The sequence below is a fragment of the Neofelis nebulosa genome, chromosome 5, assembly GCF_028018385.1.
Source record: "Neofelis nebulosa isolate mNeoNeb1 chromosome 5, mNeoNeb1.pri, whole genome shotgun sequence".
Taxonomy (NCBI): domain Eukaryota; kingdom Metazoa; phylum Chordata; class Mammalia; order Carnivora; family Felidae; genus Neofelis; species Neofelis nebulosa.
The window spans coordinates 70,776,842-70,803,519 of record NC_080786.1 but is presented as its reverse complement, the minus strand read 5'-3'; the positions used below and the strand labels follow the sequence as shown (position 1 = coordinate 70,803,519).

The 26,678-nt window shown below is 37.6% G+C and overlaps 1 pseudogene; it reads right to left on the bottom strand.

Annotated features, from left to right (window-relative positions):
* LOC131513143 (inositol 1,4,5-triphosphate receptor associated 2-like) overlaps positions 1–20,287 on the bottom strand; it is a 43,754-nt pseudogene extending 23,467 nt beyond the window's left edge.
* Positions 20,288–26,678: the final 6,391 nt, after the last annotated feature.

The window sequence follows — 26,678 nt, the reverse complement described above, 5'->3', positions numbered from 1 at the left end:
ACAAGCAGAGGTTAGCTAGAAAGATCACTGGGCCAAATTAAATAATCAAAGAGAACATGCCATATTGAATAGCCCCCAAATTTGGGCATTTTTTTCCAGGCTTTGAGCTGCCCTGCATTAATGCAGTGACCCACTAGATGTCAATGTTTCCATGAGAATGAGTAAAGGCATTCTGTTGTCATCCTTAAAGCAAAGGATTAATTGATGGCTATAAAAAGTTAGATGAAATAAAATGTTCTCCTTGCTCTTCACACGAAGATAAGCTAATAACTTTGGACACAATTTTACTCCTCTGAATTCACCAAATGTCCAATTACATATCCTCTCTGCCTGGACCTTCAAAACAATATAAAATTGAATGAAGGCAATGAAAGAAGTCACAGGAGGATTTCGGCAGAGCACCATCCAGTTCAGAAACAAAGCAATTCAATATGTGTCTCCAAGACTTCTAAATGCAGTGACTTAGTAAGTAATGTTCTTCCTGTATCTCCCCCTATGTTCTTTTTCTTTTAGCTTTGGGACATAAAAAAAAAAGTCTCTTTAAGAAAACAATGTTTCAGCCATCTTTCTTCAAGTAGGCTTGCTTAATTGGACAAAGATGACCCTATTTGAATCATAAATCTGTGTGGAATAGTTCTGTGTTTTTAGATGTTCTATTTTTCCACCATTTGAGCACATTTTAGATGATGTGCCTCAACCATCAGACACAGATAATTAGCAGAGCCACAAAGAGCTATCTAAAGAGGCAAGGAAACATAATAGATGGGATATAGGAAAATTATATAAGCAGAAGTATCTAAATGAGTAAGGAGGATGCTGAAAGCATTAATTCAAGGAAAACACCAGCACAAGGGCTTCCTGGTATCCTGTCCTTGTGGTTTTATTCAGTACATGTTCTTTTCTCCAGGAGCAAGGAGCAAAGCAAATGTTACTTTATAGTGGTTCTGCTGCATGTGCACTGAAACTTCCCCACTGTCAAATATCACCTGGGAATTTAAGATCTACCATGTTTACTAGAAAATTAAAACCAGGGAGTTTGTCAAATACATGCCTGAGTTAAACAGAAAGATTGATTAGGCTGGAAATGCTTTTCTAATCAAAACAGTAGGAAAAATGTGTTCCAGGGATTCAGCGTCCTAGGTTATTTTCAGAGCTGACAACCACAGAAAGCAGATGGCCTCAGAGGCTGTGCTGGACACTGCTTAGGAAACATAACACAAGGTTAACAGTGACATATGCTGTCATCTGTGAGGTACCAGAGTTCCAAGAAATATGCTAATTTCAGGGTCTTCTCTGAAATAGTGTTTCCTCTGTGCATTTTCTAAAAGTTAATATAATCAAGGCTTAAAATGGCTCAGAGAAGGGAGCCATTTTATTTCCCTTGGAAGATCTCCAGGGAACTTCCCCAGAATCCAATCCCTTTACTCCATCTTTGACAGTTTCCTCTTCCAACACGTTGAAAGTAAAAGTGATTATTTGTGAATAACTCTTTATTATTTTCAACAAGACAGTATTTCAGTATAATAGTCTAAACATCCTAGAAATGTAATTCTTTATTTTAAAAGCAGTATAGATGTATTATTTATGTAAACCCAGGGTTTTAGACTTGAAAATATCCAGATTAATATTTATGGTGAGGTTTAGCGCTAGCAGTGGTTAGCAAAACTGTTCCCAAAGAAATCCCCTTTTTCTTCTTGCAACTTATCCATGATGTCTGAAATGGCCCCATTAGAGATTCACAAGAGAAATGCCTTTGCCATCAGAGGAGAAATCCCTTTATCAAATTACTATCATTAATGTCTTACTGTGAACTCATTTCTTTGCCTCTTTCTAATGTCATGGGTAAGATGGTAGAAACCAAGTGTGTAGGGTTCTTCCCAGAGAGGGTAGGTCAGGTGGATTGCCCTGGATAGTGATAGTATAAGGGAGCCCTGGAAGTGGGGGGTATGAGTTAAACAGAAGTTTAATCCAAAATTTAATCCAAAATTAACAAGGATACCTGAAGTGTTAATAATAAAATCTTAGGAGAACATTATATTTTTTAAGTTGATTCGTTGTTTTTGAGAGAGAGGGAAAGAGAGAAAGAGAGAATGTGCACGAGCATAGGAAGGGCAGAGAGAAGGAAAGAGAATCCCAAGCAGGCTCCACACTCAGTGAGGAACCCAATGTGGGGCTTGATCCTGTGACTATGAGATCATGACCTAAGCTGAAATCAAGATGCTTAATGGACTGAGCCACCCATGTGCCCCAGGAGAACATGTTTTGTCTCCTCTTTAATTTTGTATCAGAAGACACTGAGAACAGGGCATTGGTTCCTGAAAATTATGTAGCCAGTTTTACCTGAGAAGTGCCATTTTCTAGCGAGAAAAAGTAGAATTACAAGGGAGAGGTAATTAATGGAATTCTTGGTATAATGATATGTTGAGTTTAGTAAATGATTTCCCCTCCATTCCACGGGTGTTAGGAAAGACTGTTGCCTCTCTCCCTTTTTCCCAGCTGTGGATCCCTTATATAGGTACAAGGTTATCATGGTTTTAGAGGCGGCCACATGGTTTTCAAGAATTGTTTTACCACTATGTGCTGTTCACTTTGAGAATTTCCCTTAACCTTTCTAAACTTCAATTTTCTCCTCCTCAAAATGGAAAAAAAAAATCAAAAACACCACCATAATCTGTCCAAACAAGTCATAGGGTGGTTTTAAGTTTAAAATGACAATTAAGTGTAAATGGATTGTGTGAACTGTGAGATGCTTTACATGATCCCTTGAGTGCAATTATTTGTATACATAGTGTAATTATTTCCTCTTAAAGTCTTTCTGGTCATGAAAACTAAAGTAATTGCAGGTAAAAATACGTCTAGTATGAACTCTGTTACAAAGCATGGAAATGTGTATAAGCAGATTAGAAGAAAGTTATACCTCTGAGAAAGGAAAACAAGAAATACTGTGGGATTTTATTGGACCCCTGACAGCGGCACAAACTTTACAATGTGATGTTAGCAGATAAGGGGGATGGAGTGAGATTGTCGGGCTTGTGACAATATCCTTCTGATGTTTTCTTTGGAGATGAAAGAGATAAGGTAATTTTTAAAAAGCATGTCCCAAATGCTGACTTGGCTTGTGACCCTTTCCAAACATTTGTGATCACTCATTTTGATGGCCTTTCTGATGTGACTAAACCTTATGAGTTATTTTTATTAAGATCTTGCAAGGTTGCCAGATAACTAATTACAGTGGAAAACAGCCAGGAAGCAGGGCCCAGAGTAGTGCACAGGGTGGATTGTCTTCCTCGCCTGTTAGTTATCAACTTCCCTAATCATTCTAACAACATCCTTTTAAAACTGAACACCCCTATTTCTGTGTATTCTTCTTTTATTTTGTCTGTGTCATGTATGTGTTTGTAAATTGCTTGCGTCTTATCTCCTCCTCAACACAGTCTGTACTTTTTGTTATCTTTGAGACTATCTTCAGGGTCCAATGTACTTAGACACATGGGTCTTGCTCTGATGTATATCCTTTCACCTTCATGGAAAGGAAGATGGAGTCTAGATTCAACTGCACTCCTTACTAATTGTACAAATTTTATAATTATCTTTACAAAATTGGATCTTGATCTTCTTATGAAGACCCAAAAGAAAAGAGGAAGCTTAGCTTATTCCTTCACATTAATTCATTCATGAAACACTGTTGAGTGCATGTTGCCTTCCAAGGCTCTGTATAGGGACTGGACTTACCTGACAGATTTGACAAGAATTCTATCTTTGAAGACTAGAATAAAGATTTCAGAGAAAGAGAAACTCAGAGGAGAATTTCAACTGGGTGAAATTTATCTTTCACAGAAAGATAAACCCTAGGTGCTGAGCTTTAAGATTCAGATATATTTGTACCTCACTTGTTTCTTTTATCCTGACCCTCTTTGAAAGAGGACATCTCAAAGGCATTCCATTTTGTCCTCACACTTTGTTTTCCCATTGTGAAACTCATTATCAATAATAGGATAGTTCAGATTATTGGGTATCTTAGGTGTCTCCTTACCCCTAAACTTGGCTTTACTGAAGTTTCTTCATAATGGTAGGATATAGAGGGAGCATTCTTGGGCCAGCTAATAAGGCAGCACTAAGAAACAGGGCTCCGTCATCAAAGAATACACAGGACGATTAAGGGAATTGGGGATTTGACAGAGGTGATAAAAGAGAAGATTAATGAGAAGAGGAGAGGCACTGAATGCATATAAGTTCTCATTACCAGTGTACAAGTAGACTCAAGTAAAGCAGAGGTTAGAAGTGAAGGAAGGGGGTCAGTCATTAACCCAAATCCTAGGTACCAAGATATTTTATGGATACTGTGGGAAGGTGAATAAACTTTTTGTCACTGTTCCTCACTAAACTTTCCTCCAATCCCCCAAGTCCCTCCTCCAGTGACAGCTGAAAATAATTCTTGGCTAAGAATTATATCTGAATGTAAAGCATTAAGGGACTGCTATTGTAAAATCTTAAGGGATGGTGCGTTAAAATAAGGAACTGCAGAAGTCATCTGGATGGCTCTAATTGCTGATTATTTAGATGGGGGAATGGATCTGTGTTCTTAACACAGATTCTGAGTGTCCTGAGTGTTGGTGGACGTAATGGTAGAGGTATTCCTCCTCTATCTGCACATGTGGTTGAACTGGTTTGTTGGTCCAGATGCTAATATCATTCTGCTGGCTCTTCATCTGATTGTTGTGGCTCAGGGTGGACACTGGTTAGCACACTAATTATACCATTAATTCCAGATTAAGATAGATAGAGGATAGACAGGAGAGGAAAGGAAAAGAAAAAGAAAAGAAGCTCTCAGCAACACATCAAACGGAAGAATATCTGGAATTTGTGAGGCAAATGAGACATCTATACATAGATAAGGCTAGGGCATAAAATGACTAATCTTACCTAAGGATGAAACTCAATCTTAGTGAATAAATATACTAGTATATATAGAAGCAGAAATATACCAATTTATCTAGAAACAAATTCATTACAGTATCTTTTAAAACAGGAGATTGTTGGAAAGCACATACGTATCTTCCATGAAAATAACGTGTAACTACTTTATAATCCTTAATGGATGCTATTTCATTTTATGCTTTTACGTGTGTCTAAGATTTTTTCCTTAGGATAAACTTCTTAAAAGAGAAGTACTGTGTCAAAGGATATACACATATTAATTGATTCAATATATTTTGTAATCTGCAGGCTAGGAATATTTTGAAACATTTAAATTGATGGTTTGAGTGATGTTTGAATAATTTATACCCCCACCAGCAGAGTATGAAGGTCTTATTTCTTCATCTTTTAGACATTAGGTATTTTTCCCTTCCCGCCTAATAGATAAATGTTGAATTTTCTTGGTCTTATCATTTTTATTTCTTTGATTATTAATGGCTCTGGCCATTACTGGCTCGCTGGCCATTTTTATTTCTCTTTACAGGTTACTTCTTCATGTCCTAAAGCCATTTTAGGATATGCTTTTTTGTCTTTTTCATGTTCTTTTTAAGAAGTATTTATGTATTCACATCATATGTGTTGCAAATACCTTTTAAAAATTTTTTTAATGTTTTTAATTTAGTTTTTGGAGAGAGAGAGAGAGACAGAGCACGAGCAGCCGAGGAACAGAGAGAGAAGGGGAGACACAGAATCTGAAACAGGCTCCAGATGTGGGGCTTGAACCCACAAACTGCAAGATCATGACCTGAGCCGAAGTCAGATTCTTAACTGACTGAGTCCCTGCATTTATTAGTCTTTTATTTTCATTTCTGCTATTGGTGTCATGCCTAGAAAGATTTTTCCACCTTGATGGCATTTAAAGTGAACACATATTTTCTCCAGCTATCAGTATGGCTTACTCTCTTTATATATAATTCTTTCAACCTGATGACATTTATAATGGTTAAAAAAAAAAAGTAGGAATCTAACTTTTTCTCTCCAAATGTTAGTCAGTTTTCCCAATACCACTCATTGGGATATCTTCTTTATTACATTCTAGGTTTTTCTGTGTGCTTCTGTTTCAGACTTGTCTGTTCTTACACTTATTACCACAGTGTTCAGATATTATAATTCTAAACTACACTAATATATGATAGATATTATCCCTGCCCTATCACTCATTTTTATGTGTTTTACAGTAATTTTTATCCAATTACAGGAAGAAACTAAGATGTCAGAAAATAAAAATCTAAAGGTCCTAGTGTTAAAGAACTATCTCTTGTCAGAAGGAGAAGATGAAGTATCAGAGATTTTTTGGATGATTTCAAAAAGGATAAAGCTTATCTAGCAGAGGAATCCAATTCTGATTCAACTTCAGATTCTCTAGACTCTGTTGATCCAGTTAATCCTGTAACAACTGCCACTTCAACAGATTTGGAAGGCAATTTGATAGCCTCTATAAAGCTGCCTTGTAATACCCAGGACCAAAATAACTACGGCTGGCAAGATATTCAATTAAAATAGGTAGCATTGATACAAATGATGCAGAGTCAGACATAAGGTACTCAACCTTATATTTTATGATCAACCAGTGGTAGTGAACTATTTCCATTTAAAAAAGCAATGTACCTCTAGTGACCATATGGTACCTGATATCGAGGGAAGCCCAGGCCCGTACTTGGGGATCTGCCATCGATGCCCTTGCTATTGGATCAGAGTAAAATCTTTGGCACAGGTCGGAGAAATGGACTTTAAAAAAAATATTTGAGACCAAGACTCTACTAGGAGCTTAAGGAACTAAAGAGACCTATCACCCTAATCCCAAAGGTGGACATATTTATTGCTTTCTATGGATTCACCTTCTCATAACCTTACTATTAAAAAAATTCCAAGTATAGATAACATAGCCTAATTTTAAAGTTATAAGATGCTAACTTTAGGAGTTTTCAATATAAAAGCAGTCAATAAGATCGATTCTTCTGAAACCACGGTCTTCACCACCTCAGATTAATAGATTCAATCTAACTTTATACAAGAGCTGAAGACCTTTCAGGAGAACTCTAACCAACTCTAATCGGTCATTCAGTCTCTATTTGAATATTTGCAGAGTCAGGAAACTCATATTTTTCTAAAGTAGCCCATTCTCTGCTCCTTAGTTTTATTAGATCAAAATAGCTTTTCCTATAACTTCTGTGATTCTATTTTCTGGAGACCCAACAACACATACCTACCCTCTCTTTGACAAGTTTGCTCCTTAAATGTTTGAAAGGACTAAACTTCTGCAGGATCTCCAGGCTGCCCCTGGTCCTCCTGTGGTGCTAGTCTCTGAACTTGCATGTTTCCTCTCTGGTGTATCGGAATCTGGAGCTCCAGATCAAATGAAAATTCTGAGTCAGAGTCAATCAACATAGAGTATAGTGAAATGAATCATTTTAAAAATCAGATATATTTCTCTTTGTATCCCCAGTGTGTAGCACAGAGCTCAACAAGTATATAATAGGTGCTTATTAAATATTTGAATGTCTAAATGAATCAATGAGACACTTTAGATCCTTTTCATGATCATTTTAACAAAAAATAGGTTGTGTTTTCTGAACAGAATGCAATTCTTATGCACATATGCCCATATTCCTTGAAATGTGTGGAGAAAAGTCATAGTAGAACAGGTTAAATTTAACCTGCTTCGATTTTGCTTAGGTAGCTTCAAGTGTTACAGATTTGATTTGATTTTTATTCTGTTTATAGTTCTAGGACCCAGAGCAGAGGTTTGGTTCGTGGCAGCTCCACGTATCTCATAAAGGATCATTTCATGTGGAAAGTTCCTGTAATGTCCCAGTGCACAGACATTGGTCTTTTTAAATGTGCTGGTGCTAGAGGATGTGCGCCTCTTTGTTTCATGACCTGGCAGTTTGTTTCTCAGCTGCATGTTGCTTTTGTTAGTGTTTCTGCTATTGCCAGAGGCGTATCTGTTGAACCTGGCATCTGTTAGTGTACTTTCTCCAAAACCGAAAGCTAATTTAGGCTTTGTAGTGTATGAAGTCCTGCTAGTTCTTGCCATTTCTGATTTTTATTTTGGCTCCAAATTGTCACTGTAATGAGGCCATTTTTTAAATTTTTTTCCCGCAAATGATTTATTTTTCCTAGTGAGTTTTTTTCCTCCTGGAATCTGACCTTGTACATTTGTGCTTGAGTTTTATTTGGAGTGCTTTCTATTAATACTCCGTGACTTCTCCCATTCTCCTCTGCCCTTTTTCCCACCTCAGCTTCTTGCTCTAATTTTTGTATAAGGTTTCCTTTGTCTGAAACTGAGAATTGGATCTCTACCTTACACTGTCTCATAACTACCCAAGTAGCATATTGTGGACTGTTCCAGGGTAGGATGAGACCCTTCCCTAGGAAGTGAAGAAGAATTAGCTGCAATATAAAGGAACAATGATAGTTTCAAAATATCTATAGGGAGAAGTTTGGGGGTGATAATCTGGTTGAAAGAATTGGAGGAAGAGTATGTCTGGACGGTTGTGTTGAAGCTGTGCTTGTATTAAAGCAAACTTTCTACTTAGAACTGATTGTATCTTTATTGAGGGGAGGACATGATCGGAATTATTGTGACAACTAAAGCCACCTTAGCTAGCCCTCTGCACCACTCCTATGCCTTCACTTGGTATTAAATGGTCTGGGAGAGAACCCTCTTAAATGCTTGCCACCTCCCTTCCATTTATTCCTTCTCCAGGATCTGCTTTCCTCCAGTTTTATGACAAAGCTGGGAAGGACAAAGACAGCTCAATGATGGAATGGAGAATTCAGGAATCTAGTTTCCACCTCAGCTCCATATTTTCAAGATCCAAGCCTGTCTTCCCCAATTCCTTTAGCCTGGCTTCCTACTCTCACTCTCCTTTGGATGGGTGCTCCTGGGCATGCGGTGTGGTAAGAGAGAAATCATGTTGGCCCAAGTTGATGCCCACATTGGGATTCTGGCTGTGGCATCTATGAATGTGAGGCACATGGGCAAATTATTTGGCATCCTTGAGCTTCAGGTAACTTAATTAGAGAAAGGGGGATAAAGAAAAAAACCTACATTTTAATTTTATTGGTGAGTGGGAAGATTGAACCAGGTATTGTGTGTTATTTGTATAAGAAATGTTGAACAAACACTATCTCTCCTCTTTCCCCAAGGAAACAGTAGAAATTATGTAGCAATGTGAGAAATATAAAGAACATTCTCCCCTCTCTGGTTGCATTTAATTCAGTTCCATTCAATATACTCTTTAACTGGGTTCATATAGCTAATGGAAAAGTGGTGTGTGGAGAGGGATCCAGACTTATAGATGGTGGTTCCTTAGCATTAACTTGACATAAAGGATTGTACTTGTTCAAAATTCAATAAAAACATTTCATAATAATACAATTAATAATTTGTAAGTAAACTGCTTGCTAGGAAGTACATTCTGTGATGGAGTTTTGTGTGGTGTGCATGCATATGTGTGTTGTATCCATTCAGGGGACATCATTTCTTCTACCCAAATTGTGTGCACACGTGTGTGTGTGTGTGTGTGTGTGTGTGTGTATTTCTATGTTTTTTTCTCTATATAAAGACCTGATGACTTATTATCTCACAGGTGTGCACATAGGTGGTAATACATGAGTACACGAGTAATATGATAGGCTGTATTCAGGCATATGCTACTCTAAAGAAGGACCAGGACCTTAGCAAGATGAGCTTTCCTCTAGTTGAATGTCTGGTTTTGAATTCCATCTCCACCACTAATGTTCTATCTGACCTGATAAATAATCTTCCTGAGTTCACTTTCTTGACTGTAAAGTAAGAGATTTTTAATTTTCCAAGTATCCACCTTGTAGAGTTTGGGACACATTTCATTTTAATTTTTTTTTTTTTCAACATTTTTTTTATTTATTTTTGGGACAGAGAGAGACAGAGCATGAACGGGGGAGGGGCAGAGAGAGAGGGAGACACAGAATCGGAAACAGGCTCCAGGCTCCGAGCCATCGGCCCAGAGCCTGACGCGGGGCTCGAACTCACGGACGGCGAGATCGTGACCTGGCTGAAGTCAGACGCTTAACCGACTGCGCCACCCAGGCGCCCCGGGACACATTTCAAATAATATAGCTGAAAGAGATTTGTAAATAAGAGTGCTATACATGTGCTACTTTTATTAATTAAGGTTGGGGTGGGGGGCTTCTTGTGTGATAAGCCAGCATTACGTTCCCAAAGGCAGAGACCATGATGGCCCTACTGGGGAATCAAAAGTTGATGTCCTATGGGTACTTGTCCTGGAAGCCAGAGGGAGAAGAGCTTCTCCCTATTGAAAATTTCCCCTTCCATTTACTTCCATACTTACATAGTGAATGCAATAGTGATAGCAGAAACACTACCAGAAGTAGGAAGCTTCCTTAAAAAGCCCTCAAGGTCACTCATTAGTATCTTATCACATGGAATAAGATTTTTAAAATGTGTTGATTTTAACACATCTTAATTGAAGCATGCTACACTTCTTTTGTGTGTGAGTCATCTGAAATCTTACACTGACCTCTAAAAGTAGACACATACAAGGATATAAAAAGTGATGTTTCAAGTAGAAGGAAAATGTCATTATGATGTTTTCTTTTTCTTTATGTAAATATGGTTATTCTGTAGAAGAAGTACTTCCCACCTTGTCAGAATGGGGCTCTGTGAGTTTTCATGTAAGAGAGTAGATTAGTAAACTGGAACTCAAAGTGACATTGATAATATTAATATAGATGGCATTTATTAGAGTGTGTGTGGAAAAAGTAGCTTTACATATGCATTAAGTGATTTATTATTTTTTTAAAAATTTTAACCTTTGTTTATTTTTGAGATAGAAAGAGACAGAGCAGGAGTGGGGTGGGGGTGGCGAGAGAGAGGGAGACGTTGAATCTAAAGCAGGTTCCAGGCTCTGAGCTGTTAGCCCAGAGCACAACATGGGGTTTGAACCTATGAACCGTAAGATCATGACCTGAGCTGAAGTTGGATGCTCAACTAACTGAGCCACCCAGGTGCCCCATGCATTAAATGATTTTAAAAGAAACTTCCATTTGGATGAATTTACTTCTCTCAAATATAGGTATGTTAGATTGAGAAATATTTGCATTTATTAGAGTTGAAGATTTTCTATTTTTACTATGTACAAGTTGAATGTTTTACTTTTTCTCAAAATATGTGAAAGAAGAGTTCCCATCATGACTGAGTGCAGGTGGCCGAGGAACTTGGATATGATCAGGGATACAAGATGGGTTCATTGATCTGTAGGGACCAGGTCTGGGAAGCACTGAATGAACAGATGGTCATGAGGAATCTTTTCACATGAGGCGACAGACAAAACTGTAGTTGCATTCCAGAGGGGATGTCACATGCCAGAGAGATCTGTCTATGGGTTCAGAGGCAAGACACTAAACATGTTGCTGAGGGCACCCTTAACAATTTTGTCAAATGGTCCCTAGTCAGCTGTCTTCATAGAACTGGGTACACATCAGTGATGTTTACTCAGGGGCATCTTATATTTCAGCTAAATGAGGATGAGGTCTAGGAGAGGGGCTATAATGCTTCCGGGTGAAGTCCTCTCTGGGGAAAAATATGTACAAAATGAGAAATAATAGCACAAGATGAGAAATGGGGGACATTAGATAATTTTTCCCTGAGCCAGCACTTACCCCTTCCTTCTTTCTAGAAGACCACATTATAATAATGAAGCTCATAGCCAAATTTGCTTTGGGGCTATAGAGTATAAACACCATGGAAAGATAGGTCCTCACTCCCCATAATGTGCAGATCTAGGATTTGTACAACATCACATTGTCCTCACTCTTATACGTAAATGGATAGATTCGTACATTAGGAGTTTAATAGAACATGAATATCCTCTGAGAGAAAGTCCTAGTTTCTTAAATGAGGTAGCTTTGGGTTAATGCTATTTGTGGTGTGCTATGGAGTCAGAAAAGTCACACCAACCTTTCAAAAGTGACAATATTTAGAAAATATAAGATCATGGTAGATAAATAACAGCTTCTGTAATCAACAGATTTTTTGGGGGGATCAAGTTAGCTATGTATAAAAATCTCCGTACATAGAAAATACAATCGTGATATAGTATTATTTAGGTGAATTTGAATTGCCGTGCCACCACGCCCCACTAAATTAGAATCTAAAAGTGCATCTCCCTTAAGCTTCTAATTAATTTCCATAATGTATTCTACCTATAACACATTCTAAAACAGGTAGTATCTGTCTCATCCAATTTCCTCAAAGCCTTAAATGTTCTATGTAAAAATAAAAACTATTCTTCTAGGTTCCCCTGGGTTTACCTTTCAATCTTCATACTCTTTGTGTATTCAGGCAGTTTGATTAAGTCACCTGTGAGACTGACACCAGGGGTAGTTAAATCCAGTTTCTCTCTGCTCCACACAAACTGGTAGATATTGCCGCACCTAGCCAAGTGTGTAGGAATTTCAGGTGGTTTTCCTTTCCTTAAGTAGTCATGGCTCATTCACATGCTTCTTTGTGTCTTCTGGGATTAGAAACATATATCAATGTCTATCTAAATTAGATGAGCATGCCTGGTAGAATGTGCTGCAATGCTATGTGCTGCAACCCTGAGTGTCTGACATGTGACCTTCTAGTGGACCATATAGAGCCAGTGGACATGGAAGAAAGTATAGGCAATAATAACTTGGCCAGCTTGGGTTGAATATTTACTGTGTATAAGGCACTGTTCTTCCCACAGCAGATCTTATCAGCACCAATAAGAAGCTCAGGTGGTAGGTAGTGCTATGATTTCTATTTTACAAGTGAGAAATAGGAGGCTAGTTGATTTCAATGATTTTTTGTATGGCCAAGTTGCAAGGTGGGTATAGAACATCAATCATCTGGCTGCAGATCCATGTACTTAACCATCACCTATTTCAACTCTTTATCCCTGGCCTTTAGACATTTAAATGTTTGATCCATTTTTCTAATAGCATCTCTTCTTAATATGCCTGTTTCACCTAATCCCTCAGAGAAAAGAAATCCAACCATTAAGACACTGGCTGTCTACCATTTCCTGTTATAAATAGCCCACTAGAGCATTACCAAAAGCAAAGTAAAACAAAGCTAAACAAAACAAAAAATGAGGCTGGACATTTTTAACCATGAACTGATCAAAGCAGATGCATTCTGTTTTTTAATATATATTTTTTTATCCTGAAGTTTCTTTTTCCAAAAGAATCTTCAGGAAGAGAGGTAAAGATATGCAATTTTAAACAAACAGAACAGTAAGGCATAAAGTTTTCTAGGCAGAAAGAATATTTTTAGGAAAACATTTTCTGTTTAATACATTAAATTCAGTTTGGATTCTGATGAATTATATCCAACATAATTTGCAATTAAGATACTTGAAAGTAATTAGCTATAATAATCACTGAGTATGAAGCAGTATAACATAATATTGCATATCATGGACTCCAGAGTCAGGAAACGCAGATTCACATCCTAGATTTGTCACTGTTTTGTGGCCTTGGACAATTCACTTAACCTGTCTAAGCCCTTGTTTATTCCTCAGTATAATGAAAATAATTATATATCTGCTTCAAAAGTTTGTAAAGTTCTAAGCTCAGTTCCTGTATTATATAGTAAGCAACCAGTAAGTAACCCATTATTATATAAGTCTGTGATGCTTGCGGGATATTTAGAGTAATGTTCAGGCATGAGTATTATAGTCATGTAGATATTAGTTGTTGCCATGAGTTTAGGTTTATTTCTTCAGGAGTTATTCATAAAGTAAAAACACAGGGGTGAGAATGAACCATTTAGGGTGGAACAATGAGGAGGAAATAGGCTGTGAGGAAGATTAAGGGATGGCTGGAGAAATAGAAAATTAGGCAAGAGGGAGTGTATTAGGGTATTGAAGAACCAAATATATATGAGGGTATTTATTATAGGAATTTATTATAGGCTCATGTGATTCTGGAGGCCAGAAAGTCTCATAATCTGCCCTCTGCAAGCTGAAGAACCCAGGAAAGCTGGTGGTGTCATTCAATCTGAGCTCAAAGACCTGAGAAACTGGGGAGCCAATATCATGCTTCCGATTCCAAAGGCGCAAGAATCTCAGGGATGATGGTGTAAATATGGGTTTGAGTCTGAAGGCTTGAAAATTAGAAATGCTGATGTCCAAGACCAGGATGAGACAAGCCAAAAGAACAAATTAGCCCTTCCTCTGCCTTTTTGTTCTATTCAGGCCCTCAGTCCTCAGTGGATTGGATGATGCCTGCCCTGGTGGATGAAGATGATCCTCTTTACTTAATCTGATTCAGAAGCTAATCTCATCTGGAAACACCCTGATAGACACACCCAGAAATCATGTTTTACCAGCTATCCCTTAGCCCAGTCAAGTTGACACACAAAATTAACCTTCCTGAGTCCACCCCTTATCAACTTGGCACCCACATAGGTCACCTTAAACCATACTTAATCTCCAAATAAAGATAATTAACAAGGTCATAATTCTTCCTAACACGAGAAAACTATCCTGCATACAACTGAAAATGCACTAATCCTTTCCTCAGAAAGGAGGTAAAGTCCATTAGTGGTGTTTACTCTTCTCCTGATATTCCATAACTTAAATACTTTGATGTAGAATTAACAATACTTAAATACTGGTATAACATCAATACATCTTATGTTACATCATAAACAAAACAAAGACTTCTTTTATATATATCATATATAAATATGTGTGTGTGTGATGTATTCAGAACAAAATAAGGAAGAAATATTAATGGCAACTATAGTTCTCAATTCTGTAACTGGTCAAATAGTCTTAGCTGGTGTTTTAACAACCTTTTTCTACCATCCATTCTTCTGTATTCCCTTTGTCTTTAGCAAGCACCTTAACTAGTCACAGTTTTTCACCTGACAGGGTGATTCATATCTTAATTCATGAAGGGTCTGAATCATTAGTAGTCTTGCCTGGGTTGAGTTATTGTAGGTTCTATTGACCTTAATCACAGGGCATGGTAATAACAAGAGATGGCCTGTATTCCAGACATACTCTTCTCTATATCCATCGTGGAGTAGTAGTTCAATTTCTCCTGGATAGTCAGGATCAGTCTCCCCAGACAACACCACAGTTACCTTCTTTGCCATTGATCCAAAGCCCAGACTGGCTAGGTGGCAGTTCAGTAGAATCATTGTGTCCCTTGGTAGAACTATTACTTCCTCTGGAACTGACATCTGTATACCAGCAGAACATAAAGCAACAAACACAGGAAACAAAAATTTCACTGATTGGTTACCAGAGGTAATGGTGAATAGTGCCATTTCCATTTCTACTTCTTGATTCCTGGACCCCTGAATCCTGGCTATTGGAGAATCCACACCACATATTGGATGCTGATTCAAAGTATAAAGAGCCTCTGGAGAACCTTTCTTCAGCTCTGCAAGGAACTGCCATCTAGCTGGCCCTATAACTGAGTCTTCAAAAGGTCATTTCACCATTCTATCAAGTCAACTGTTTCAGGGTGATGGAGAGCATAGTAAGACCAGTGAATTCCATGATTATGGTCCCATTTGCCTCACTTCTTTTACTGTAAAGTGAGTTCCTTGATCAGAAGCAGTGCTGTGTGGAATACTTAAAAGAAAATGAGTTTCAACCACCAAAGGAATTGCAGTCACCTAGTCAGGTGAGGAAAAATATGCCCATTGACTTTGACAATTATATATGTCATGGGCAATTTACAACTTTATAGTAGGTAGAAGTGACCTTCCAAGTGTGAATGACAAGTGTGCCACTTAAGAGGGAAAAAGGTTGCTAGCTAAAGGAATCAAAGAAAGGGTTTTCTGTTGTTGCTCTAAGTTGTTTTTGTTCTTCAGGTAAAAAAAGGCATGTGCTGAATGCCAAAGGGCCAGTATTGGTAAGAGAATGGTTTAAAATATAAATGAGAAGGTGAGTCACAATCCCTTGAAGGGAATGAAGGGCTAGGACACAGAGCCCAGGTTCTTCATGCATGCATTCCTTCATCGTTATTCTACCAGTACAGCATTTACTTCTTGTCAGGCACCAAAACAAGTACAGGAGATGTTGTGGCAAACCAGATGTATAAATCGTGATTCTCTTCTTTGTGAAGTTTTCACTTTACAGTTTGGATTTTATTCCAAGTCCAAGGAGAAGAAGTCATCGAAGGAATTTAAGCAGACAAATTGTCTGATTTGTTACATAGCATCGTTGCAGTAATGGCTCATCAATATGTAAGGAACAGAGTAACATGTTAAAATCACCCACAGGAAAGTAATCGGAAACACTCTAAAATGGTTCTGGGTAGCTCATGGTCTAGTAAGGTGAGAATATGGGTTCTTTGCTCTAGCTCTTTCATCTGCCTGGGACCTCTTTGCCCATAGTGTTTGCAAGACTGGCTCCTTATTGTGATTCATTTACCAGCTTAAACTTCATTCTGTCAGAGAAGCCTTTCTTAATTCCTCAATCTAAAATAGCTACCAAGTTGCTCTCTATCACCCAGTCTCAGCTCTTTGTATAGCTTTATCTAGCTTTATGTCACAATATAAAGATGTTTATGTATAGACACTTACTTATATTTTATTGATTCTCTTTCTCTATTGGAATCTAAATGTCATGAGAGCAAGTGCTATTGTGTGAATTTCACAACTGTGTTCCTGCATCTGGAATAGAGCTTGGTACATTAAGCAGGTGCCTAATGAATGGATTTTATGAATAAATACATAAAAGCATAATATTAATATAACATATCTGCTGAAACAGAAACATGCACCAAACACTGTGTAATACAGAATAAGAAAAACTGCAGACTAAGTATCATTTGTATATCAATAGACAAGGAACCCAGGGGACTTTCTATTTTAAAGTAGGGATGTAAGCAATTAATAACTCACCACACTTCTAATAAATAATAGAGGTGGGATTTGAACTCAAGTTGAAGTGGGTTCAAAATCGACACATTTTACACCCCGCCATACTGCCTTTCCTTTCTCCCATGTGTGAAAACAGGGTGGTTTTTATTAATTTCTTATACACAAAAGGAACATGTTTCTCTAGTTATTAATATAGAAGACAATTTAACATGATCAGCTGAGGAATGAGACAGACCTAGTTTGAAGCCTGACTCAGCTGTCTACGAACTGTGTGACTTAATCTCTCTGGCCTTTCATTTCTTCACAGTCATTGTAAGGATTAAATGAGATGATACATATTAAGTGTTATGATACATATCAAGTATGTATACTTGTGTATTAAGTATGATGGTACATATCAAGACTATTAGAATAAGTGTTGGCTATTTTTATTCTAATAGTCTCATTAACATGGGCATTATTGTTATGACTCACTTGAAAGAAAAGCTGCCACTCAAGAAAAGAAACTAGGCTGTTTCTAGATTCTTCTGTCATTGTTACAGAAAGCTTGGAACTTGGAGGCAGCAGCATGTGAAAATTGCTTGATCTTAAAGACCTAGGTTGGCATCGTATCACAACCCTTGTCACTTGCACCAAGGATATCAGTGATGAAGTCTGAGTGAGATGCTCCGGCTAAGTATGACAGGGATCAAGAAGAGGGAAAGAACTCTGTGAACCAGAGCCGAGTCCTTCTAGGCCGGGCCCAGCGGAAGCAGAGGCCTGGGAAAGGTGGAAATATATAAATTCTGTTCACAGTGTGCTAAGTAGGGAGGCTTGGGTAGAGCAGTGGGATCCTGCGTGGGGGGCTGATGTTAGAGAGGACATTATCTTGTCAGAAACAAAACGTGTCTGTTATCACTTTACCTGCTTTGAAGAGTTTTCTTTCTAGGAAAGTAGTGTCACTCTGTAATCAGGAATTAAATCTGATATTTTTCTTAGTTCTGTTTAAATGTATTTTGGAAAAATGCCACTTAAAACAAATTAGCCTCCTCCTCCTCAACAAAGTGTTCTGTTAACATCCCAAAGTGATCCTGCTGTACCTTTCCCGTGCTTGTTTTAATGAGCTCTTTTTATCTTTTAAATCCTATAGACCTTCCCTAAAACCATCTGAAAACCTTCAATTTGTTGCATTCTTACCCAAGAATCTTGCCTCCAATACCTATGTGTCAGGAAACATGCATAACTATGTTCAGTCCGTTATCATTTGTAATCACAAAAGATAGGAAATAACCTTAATGTCCATAAGTAAAGACATTAAGATAAATTGTGGTACAGTTACAGAATAGAAAACTACTCAATAGTAAAATAAAGCTAAATCTACGTGATTTAAAAAAGTGTTAAAGTTTAGAAAGCAAGGTATCAAGTCATGTCTAGAGTATGATAGCATTTGTATAAATTTGAAAATTCCCACAAAACAATAATCTATGCTATTTATGGAGATATAAATAAAAGCATTAAAACATGGATTAGGAAGATAGAGATCAAATTCATGGGAATGGTTGTGTCTGGGAAGGGGATGTGGCAACTGGGATTGGGGAAGGCCTCCAGGAGGGCTCAGTGTTAACCAAAATATTTTATTTCTTTTGTAAAATAAATTAAGTAAAAAAAAAAAAAAGACAAAATATGAGCATTTACAGGGTGCCTGGATGGCTCAGTCAGTTAAGCATCCAACTTGAGCTCAGGTCATGATCTCATAGTTTGTGGGTTTGAGCCCTGCATTGGGCTCTGTGCTGATGGCTTGGATTCTGTGTCTCCCTCTCTCTCTTCCCCTCCCCCACTCACACACTGTCTGTCTCTCTCTCTCTGTCTCAAAAATAAGTAAACATTAAAAAAATATGAGCATTTACTCATTCAGTGAGGGTTTACGTGTACATTGTTATCTTTTTCTCTGTAGTTTTCTGTATTTTTTCCATCCTATCAAGAATAAAAGTTAAAGATAAAAATGATCATTAAGGAATAGATTAGAATGTAAAATCTCACACTTTCTACCTTCTAAGACCACTTTTGTTATTCTCCGTCCCTCATCAATGGACTTTATAGTCTGAAAGATTTTGTTTGACAAGTTGTATTTATTTAGCATAATTCATATCCTCACTTAAGAAACAAATGTAAAAGCTAGGGCACCTGGGTGATTCAGTCAGTTAAGTGTCCTACTTTGGCTCAGGTCACAATCTCATGGTTTGTGAGTTTGAGCCCTGCTTTGGCTCACTCCTGTCAATGCAGAACCTCCTTCGGATCCTCTGTCCCCCTCTTTCTCTGCCTCTCCTCCTCTTTCAAAAATGTAAATGCCAATACGAGTTTATCTTGAAATAAACATTCGTAGAGGCACATGACATGGTGATGGTCATTTTGCCCAGATTTGTACTTGCGTGAATGTTGTGACGTTATTGATGAAGGGGCTGGTGGGGGGGCTGGGTGACTGCCCGGCTCCTCCTCTCCAGGCCACCCTGCTGCTCCCTGCTCTTCATTAGCCAGCTGATGAATCTTGTAAAGGGAATACACACTTCATTTTGTCACAAAACCATCTATACTCAAGGTTAATGTTATAATCCTGACTATGCTTTGCAATGAAGTTTAGAATTATTGGGGGATGTGTGGGAATTTATGCTGATAGCTATAATCAAGTGTTCAAAAATTAAGGATATCTAAGGCAGTATCTTTAGTTATAATGTACATCATGTCAGGAGATATTATATAATGTAATATATCCACAGTTTGGAAGAATCACCTTGGGAATGCCACAGGTATAATATAACTCCAACCAAAGCAAAGAAACCTGACATTTTAGTTAGCCTATATAATCTCATTTGGGGCAAATACCTGATTACTATTTTAATTTTTGAAATATTTAAAGCAACTTGAAGATTTTTATTAATATCTTTTAGAGCCCCCAAGTAGCGAGGGATTTCACACTGGGGACAACTACTCTCATAGGGATCCACTTAATGTTTTTTGAATCAATGAAACAATTTCCTTTTATCTCTAAATAAGCCCAATAGCTTCACAAGTGTGACTATTTCTTTATTTAGTCTGAATTTAGGAGTACGATGGAAAAACATTAAATCACAAAAAGACACATTCTGGCATGAGAAAATGGTGTATAGGGCACATGAAGATGTGCCATTTATGGGAAAGAAAGACTGAGTCTGGGGTTGAAAATCCATTAGTATGATGAGGTCTGAATTTGGGGTAAGTATTGAAATCACCATAGTAAAACTAAAACGTAGACCAAGAAAGCTGAGGCAATAGTTTCTCGCAGAAATTCTAAACTGAAGAAAGGAAACCATTCCTCTTTGCAAGTCACTGTAGCCTATCCATTATCCCTACCTCTGGTGAATACTTGGCAATGCTTGGGATGCCTACCAGTAATGCTGGCTGACAGGCAAACACATTCATGCTAGAGCTGAGATACTGTGCCAGATTTCAGAGGTAATTTTAGGTCACCAGATCCAAGCCAAATATCCACACTTGAGAAAGACTGCCTAATGCACTAGGAGAGAGAATGGGGGAAGGGGACCCCTACGCCTCCAAACTCTATCGGGGCTCCTCCAACAGTTATTACTTCAGTTAGATTTCTTTGCATGGCTCCAGAAGGCTGGAGTGAAAAATCTGCTTGCTAATGACAACTCATTTAGTTGAATGACAGCTGTTTGATGCTCACAGGGAATGAAGCGAGCGTTGCCTGGTGCATGCTATACCCTCTTTTAACAGCTTTGCTGCCAGAGGATCTTTACTACTATGGCACTAGAATTAAATGGGAGCTTTTAATAAAGGGAAATCTCACACTACCAAACAATAGCCTAAAAAAAGTATGAAAGAGAAGAAAACTCTGAGAAATAATACAGTGTTTTAGTCTGGTCTACTAGCTGAATCGATTGCTACACCTTTCAAATCTACGGGGTACTGATGCAATAGGGTTTGGGACCACAGATATATCAACATAAATCCTTGTTTGCATTCATTTAAGAATTCATAGTACTGCTTGTCATAGGAAATAGGGGTCTTTTAGGCTGCCCATCTGTATGCAGACATGCTCTTACATACAATAGCGTTTGTACAATTTAGAATTTAGGTAGCAGTAAGTCTGGATTCTGAACAGTTTTATGTAAAACTTTAAGAAAATTGCCAAAAATGGGTTCTATAATACGATCTTGACTACCATATTCAATTGATTTTCTTTGATGAGATTTTGTAGTCTGCTTTGATATACTGTTTCTTGAACCCATCATAACAGAACTGGAGCTGAAGTACAGTGACTACCGACATTGCTGCTGCTCTGCTCAGCTCATCAAAGTGATTTGATCTGCACACAGAACTCCGTTTTGTTTGGCTGCTTGAGAGATAACTATTACAAGACTTTTACAAAATGTTAAAAATTGTTATTCAAATTTTATATTTCAGGGAAGAGTGATTTCTTCAGGAATTTACATTTGGTGAAGAAAATGTTGCTTCTCTTTTAGACCTCAGATTCCTTTTTGTAGCAATGCACAGTTGGCTACATGAGCATAAACAAATGTGAAACCACATACTGAGAGACGCTACATTAAGAAAGTGAAATAAATTCAATGCAACGTCAGGAAATATCATTCTCTGTCACTCTCTGAAGGAAAGGGTAATATGTTTCTTTGTGCCAGACTCCTCTTGGCATTAAAAAGACCTAGAATACATCTTTGTGCTATTCATTATTTTCCTTCCTCTGAGCCCTCATTCATAAACCTGAGACAGTTAGGTATGTTTACTGCCTTACATTGCCTCATTCTTACTTATTCTAGGACACAGAATTTTTTAAAATGCTTAAAACCGGTGATTTGATGTGGTCCCTTACTAACAGTTTAGCAGTTTCCTTTTTGGGAAACATCAAAGAAATCTTCCTGCTTTCCATGTCCTGCTTGGAAAACTTTACTGTATTAAATCCTTTATCAAGAATGAAGACCTGAGGGGCACCTGACTGACTTGGTCAGAGAAGCATGCAACTCTTGTTCTCAGGGTCATGAGTTTGAGTCCCACGTTGGGTATAAAGATTACTTAAATAAACAAAACTTAAAAAAAAAAAATGAAGACCTCGAAGGAACCAAGTAGGCAGAGTATCATTCAGTATGGTATTCCTTAAAGAAAGATAACTCACCCTTGATCTCCTGTCAGAAAGGGATTTGACTCTTTGCTCAAGGTGAAAACTATTTATCCTGTTACCTCTGTTTTATAATGCTTCTTAGAAGACCATGGGGGCTCTAGCACATCCTTCTGTACTCCAATTACATGGGCATATAATGAGGATAGGTATGTAAAGATCACTCTGCTGGCTCCCTGTTGCCACAAGGTTGTCCCGCTTCTTTTTTTCCACACAAATTATGTGTATATATATGGGCTTGAACTGTGTTGGTCCACTTATATCCTGCCTTTTTACAGTTACAGTACTGTAAATGTATTTTCTCTTCCTTAGATTTTCTTAACATTTTCTTTTCTCTAGCTTACTTTATTGTCAGGATACAGTATATAATACATATAACATACAGAATATGTGTTAATTGACTATGTTATCAGTAAGGCTTCCGGTCATCAGTAGGCTATTAGTAGTTACATTCTGGGGGACTTAAAAGTTATACATGGATTTTCAACTATGCAGGGGTCAGTGCCCCTAATCCCTATGTTGTTCAAGAGTCAACTGTATATGTAAAGTACACAACATGATGTTGGATATACACATACACAGTGAAATGACTACTCCCATCTAATTAATTAGTATATCTAATTAATTATATATATCTAATTAATATATCATTTTCTCAAATAGTTACCATTATTTAAAGTGAGGTGTAATTGACCTCACAAAATATATTAGTTTCAGGTGTACAATATCATAGTTTGGTATTTGTATACATTTGCAAAATGATCACTACAGTAAGTCTAGTTAACATCTGTCACCACGTACAATTGCAAAAATTTTTTTTGTTTTCTTGTGATGAGAACTTTTAAGATTTACTCTACAAAATACAATATTAATAAGCACAGTCATGATGCTGTACATTATATGTCCATGACTTCCTTATTTTCTAACTAGAAGTTTGTACCTTTTGACCCACTATATTCATTTGCAGCCCCTGCCCCTGCAACCTCCACTCTGTTTTCTGTATATATGAGCTTGTTTGTTTGTTTTGCTTTTTTCTTTAGATTCCACATATAAGTGAGAGCACATTGTATTTGTCTTTCTCTGACTTATTTCACTTAGTGCAGTGCCCTCAAGGTCCATCCATTTTGTCACAAATGGCAAGATTTCACTTTATTATTGCTGAATAATATTTCTTTGTGTATATATATAAGTATTTGAACCTTTTATCTATGAAAGAAATGCTGGATCATATGATAGTTCTATTTTTAATTTTTTGAGAAACTTCTATACTGTTTTCCATACTGGCTGCATCAATTTACATTCCCAACAATATAAGGGTTCACTTTTCCCTTCATATTCCCTAAACTTTTTATTTCTTACTTTTGATAATAGCCATTCTATCAGGTGTGAGGTGATATTTCATTGGGGTTTTAATTTTTTTTAATGTTTATTCATTTTTGGCAGAGAGAGAGAGAGACAGAGCATGAGTGGGGGAGGGGCAGAGAGAGAGGGAGACACAGAATCAGAAGCAGGCTCCAGGCTCTTTGCTGTCAGCACAGAGCCCGACTCAGGGCTCGAACTCACGAACTGTGAGATCATGACCTGAGCCGAAGTTGGACGCTCAACTGACTGAGCCACCCAGGCACCCCTCATTGGGGTTGTAATTTATATTTACTGGATGATTAGTGACGCTGAACAACTTTTCATATACCATTGGCCATCTATATGTCTTCTTTAGGAAAAAAAAATTTACTCAGATCTTGTGTCCATTTTTAAATCAGATAGGTTATTTTTTTAAAATTTTTACTTTTTTAATGTTTTATTTTTGAGAGAGAGAGACAGATTGTGAGTGGGGGAGGGGCAGAGAGTGAAGGAGACACAGAATCCAAAGCAGGCTCCAGGCTCTGAGCTGTCAGTACAGACCCTGATGCAGAGTTTGAACCTGCAAACCGCGAGATCATGACTGGAGCTGAAGTCACACACTTAAGTGAATGAGCCACCTAGGCACCCCAAGATTGGTTATTTTTGTTTTTGTTTTATTTTTACTAAGCTGTATGAATTTTTAAATATATTTTGGATATAACCTCTTATCAGATATGTGATTTGTAAGTATTTTCTCCCATTTGATAGGTTGCCTTTTCATTTTGTTGATGGTTTACTTTGCTGTGCAGAAGATTTTTAGTTTGATTTAGTCCCAATTGTTTACTTTTGCTTTTGTTTTTTTGCTTTTGGTGTCAGATCCAAAAATCATCACCAAGACTGATGTCAAGAAGCTTACTGCCTGTATTTTCTTCTAGGAGTTTTATGGCTTCAGGTTTTCCTTTCAAGTCTTTAATCCATTTTAAGTTAATTTTTGTGTATGGTGTAGATAGCAGTTCAGTTTCATTCTTTTGCATGTGACTGTCCAGTTTTCCCAACACTATATATTGAAGAGACTGTCCTTTTCCCCATTGTATGTTCTTGCTTCCTTTCTTATAAATTAGTTTTCTGTATATGCATGGGCTTATATCTGGGCTGTCTATTCTGGTCCATCGATCTGTATTTCTGTTTTTGTCCCAATATCATACTGTTTTGATTAATATAGCTTTGTAATATAGTTTGAACCCAGTGAGTTACAGTTACCATTTTTGTGTGTGTGGTGAGAGCACCTGAAATCTACTCTCCTGGCATATTCCCTGTATTCCTTCATTAAAGAGTCATCTTATTTATTTTTCTAGTTAAATGAATACTCAATGTTTAGATTTTAATTTGTGTTACTTTTTCAGAAAAGCCTTCACTCGTCTCCAATTCAGGTTTTTTGAGTCTTATACTTTTATGGAATCATGATATTTTCTTTCCTATGTAACACTTCAGCTTTTATCAATTTTATTTGTGTTATATGACTGTAAACTCAATGAGACTAGGAATTGTGTCTGTTTTCACTGTTATCTCAGGCACATATCATGTTTCCTGGTACTTAAAATAGTACATAGTAAAATGTACATAGAAAATATTGTTGAATAAATATATACTTGAATCCACAAAAGACTTGAACTAAAAATTTCTACCAATTATCAGTAATTTCAAATGTATTCACAGAAAATAAAATGACCTTACCTTTAATATCTTATAACTAGAAGCAGTAATTTTGCCTTCAAAAGAAGACTCTTTGATGCTTTATATTTAAAAGGAAGATGTAAGGAAGAAAGTTTCTCAAAACCATTATAATATAGCCATCTCAGTTGTTTTTTTTTAAAAACATTTTTCAAAAAAGACTTAGAATTGCATGGGTAGACTTTTTCTACTGATCACATAAGTGCTTAACCAGCTCTTCAATTTACATTGGATAGGCAAATATCAGCATAATGGGAGAAGTTTGCATAATGGAAAGTGCTCTGATACCCAAGCAGCTGTGCCAAGATTCAATTTTACTTATTTACTGTGAGCACACACATCAAATGCATGCAGTAGACAGCAAGGGGTTGCCTGGTGAGGAATGTGAGGCTATGTCTTGGGGCACATGAGGTGACTTAGCTCTCAAGAAGCTGTTTACTAGGATGAGTGATAAAAGTGACTCCCATCATTATCCTGGAATCTTTTTTTTTTTTTAATGTTCATCTATTTTTGAGAGATAGAGAGAGGGAGAGAGAGGGACAGGCAGAGACAGAGGGAAACAGAGAATCCCAAGTAGGCTCTGCACTGACTGAGCAAAACCTGATGAGGGGCTTGAACTCACAAATTGTGAGATCATGACATGAGTTGATAACAAGAGTTGGATGCTTGACTGAGACTGAGCCACCCAGGAACCCCCTAGCCTAGAATCTTTTTAAAGGAAGGTGTCTTGTGCTTCTTCCCTACATACATCATGTTCTGACACACACCTTATTCTCCAGCCACACTGAACTTTTTATTTCACCCCAAACACAGGCCCGGTCACACTTTATGCCTTTGTACATACCTGTCCCCTATCCTACTTTTTATTTCCTTCTAGTTGAAACAAGATATAAATTTGGTCTTTGAAGAGTCAATTTAGGGGCACCTGGGTGGCTCAGTCAGTTAAGTATTTGACTCTTGATTTGGACTCAAGTCATGATCTCATGGTTTGTCAGTTCAAGCCACACATTAGGCTCTGTGCTGACATCAAGGAACCTGCTTAGAATTCTCTCTCCCTCCCTGCCTCCCTCCCTCCCTCCCTCCCTCCCTCCTTCCTTGTTCCTCCCCTGCTTGTACCCACACTCCCTCTTTCAAAATAAATAAATCATGTTGGATAATACTCCTGACTTAAAAAAAAAATAGTCCTTTCCCAAGCTCCCTTATATGTCTTCGTGTCTGTTTTCTATGCCCTTACCCCTCTGAAGCTAACCATTTGGTTCATGGTCTTTCTCCTGACCCCATCTATCTCTCTCTCTCAAGGACATTATGCTCATACTTACCTTCCTCTCTTTATAATCATCAGTCTTTCTTTGTTGTTTCCTGTCCTCAATGCTTATATATTAAAAATCCAACTCCCCCATCTATATAAAAATAAAGACTACCTGGGATATGCTTTGTAGTCATTGATTGACCTTATATTATTCTCTTGGAAGGCCCCAATCCAGTGTCTGACCACCTGGCCCCTCTGCTTCTGCATCTACCATTAAATTAGACCCAGTTTTTTCAATGGCACTAAGATGCCCTTCTTGATCAGATTTAAAAGCTTCC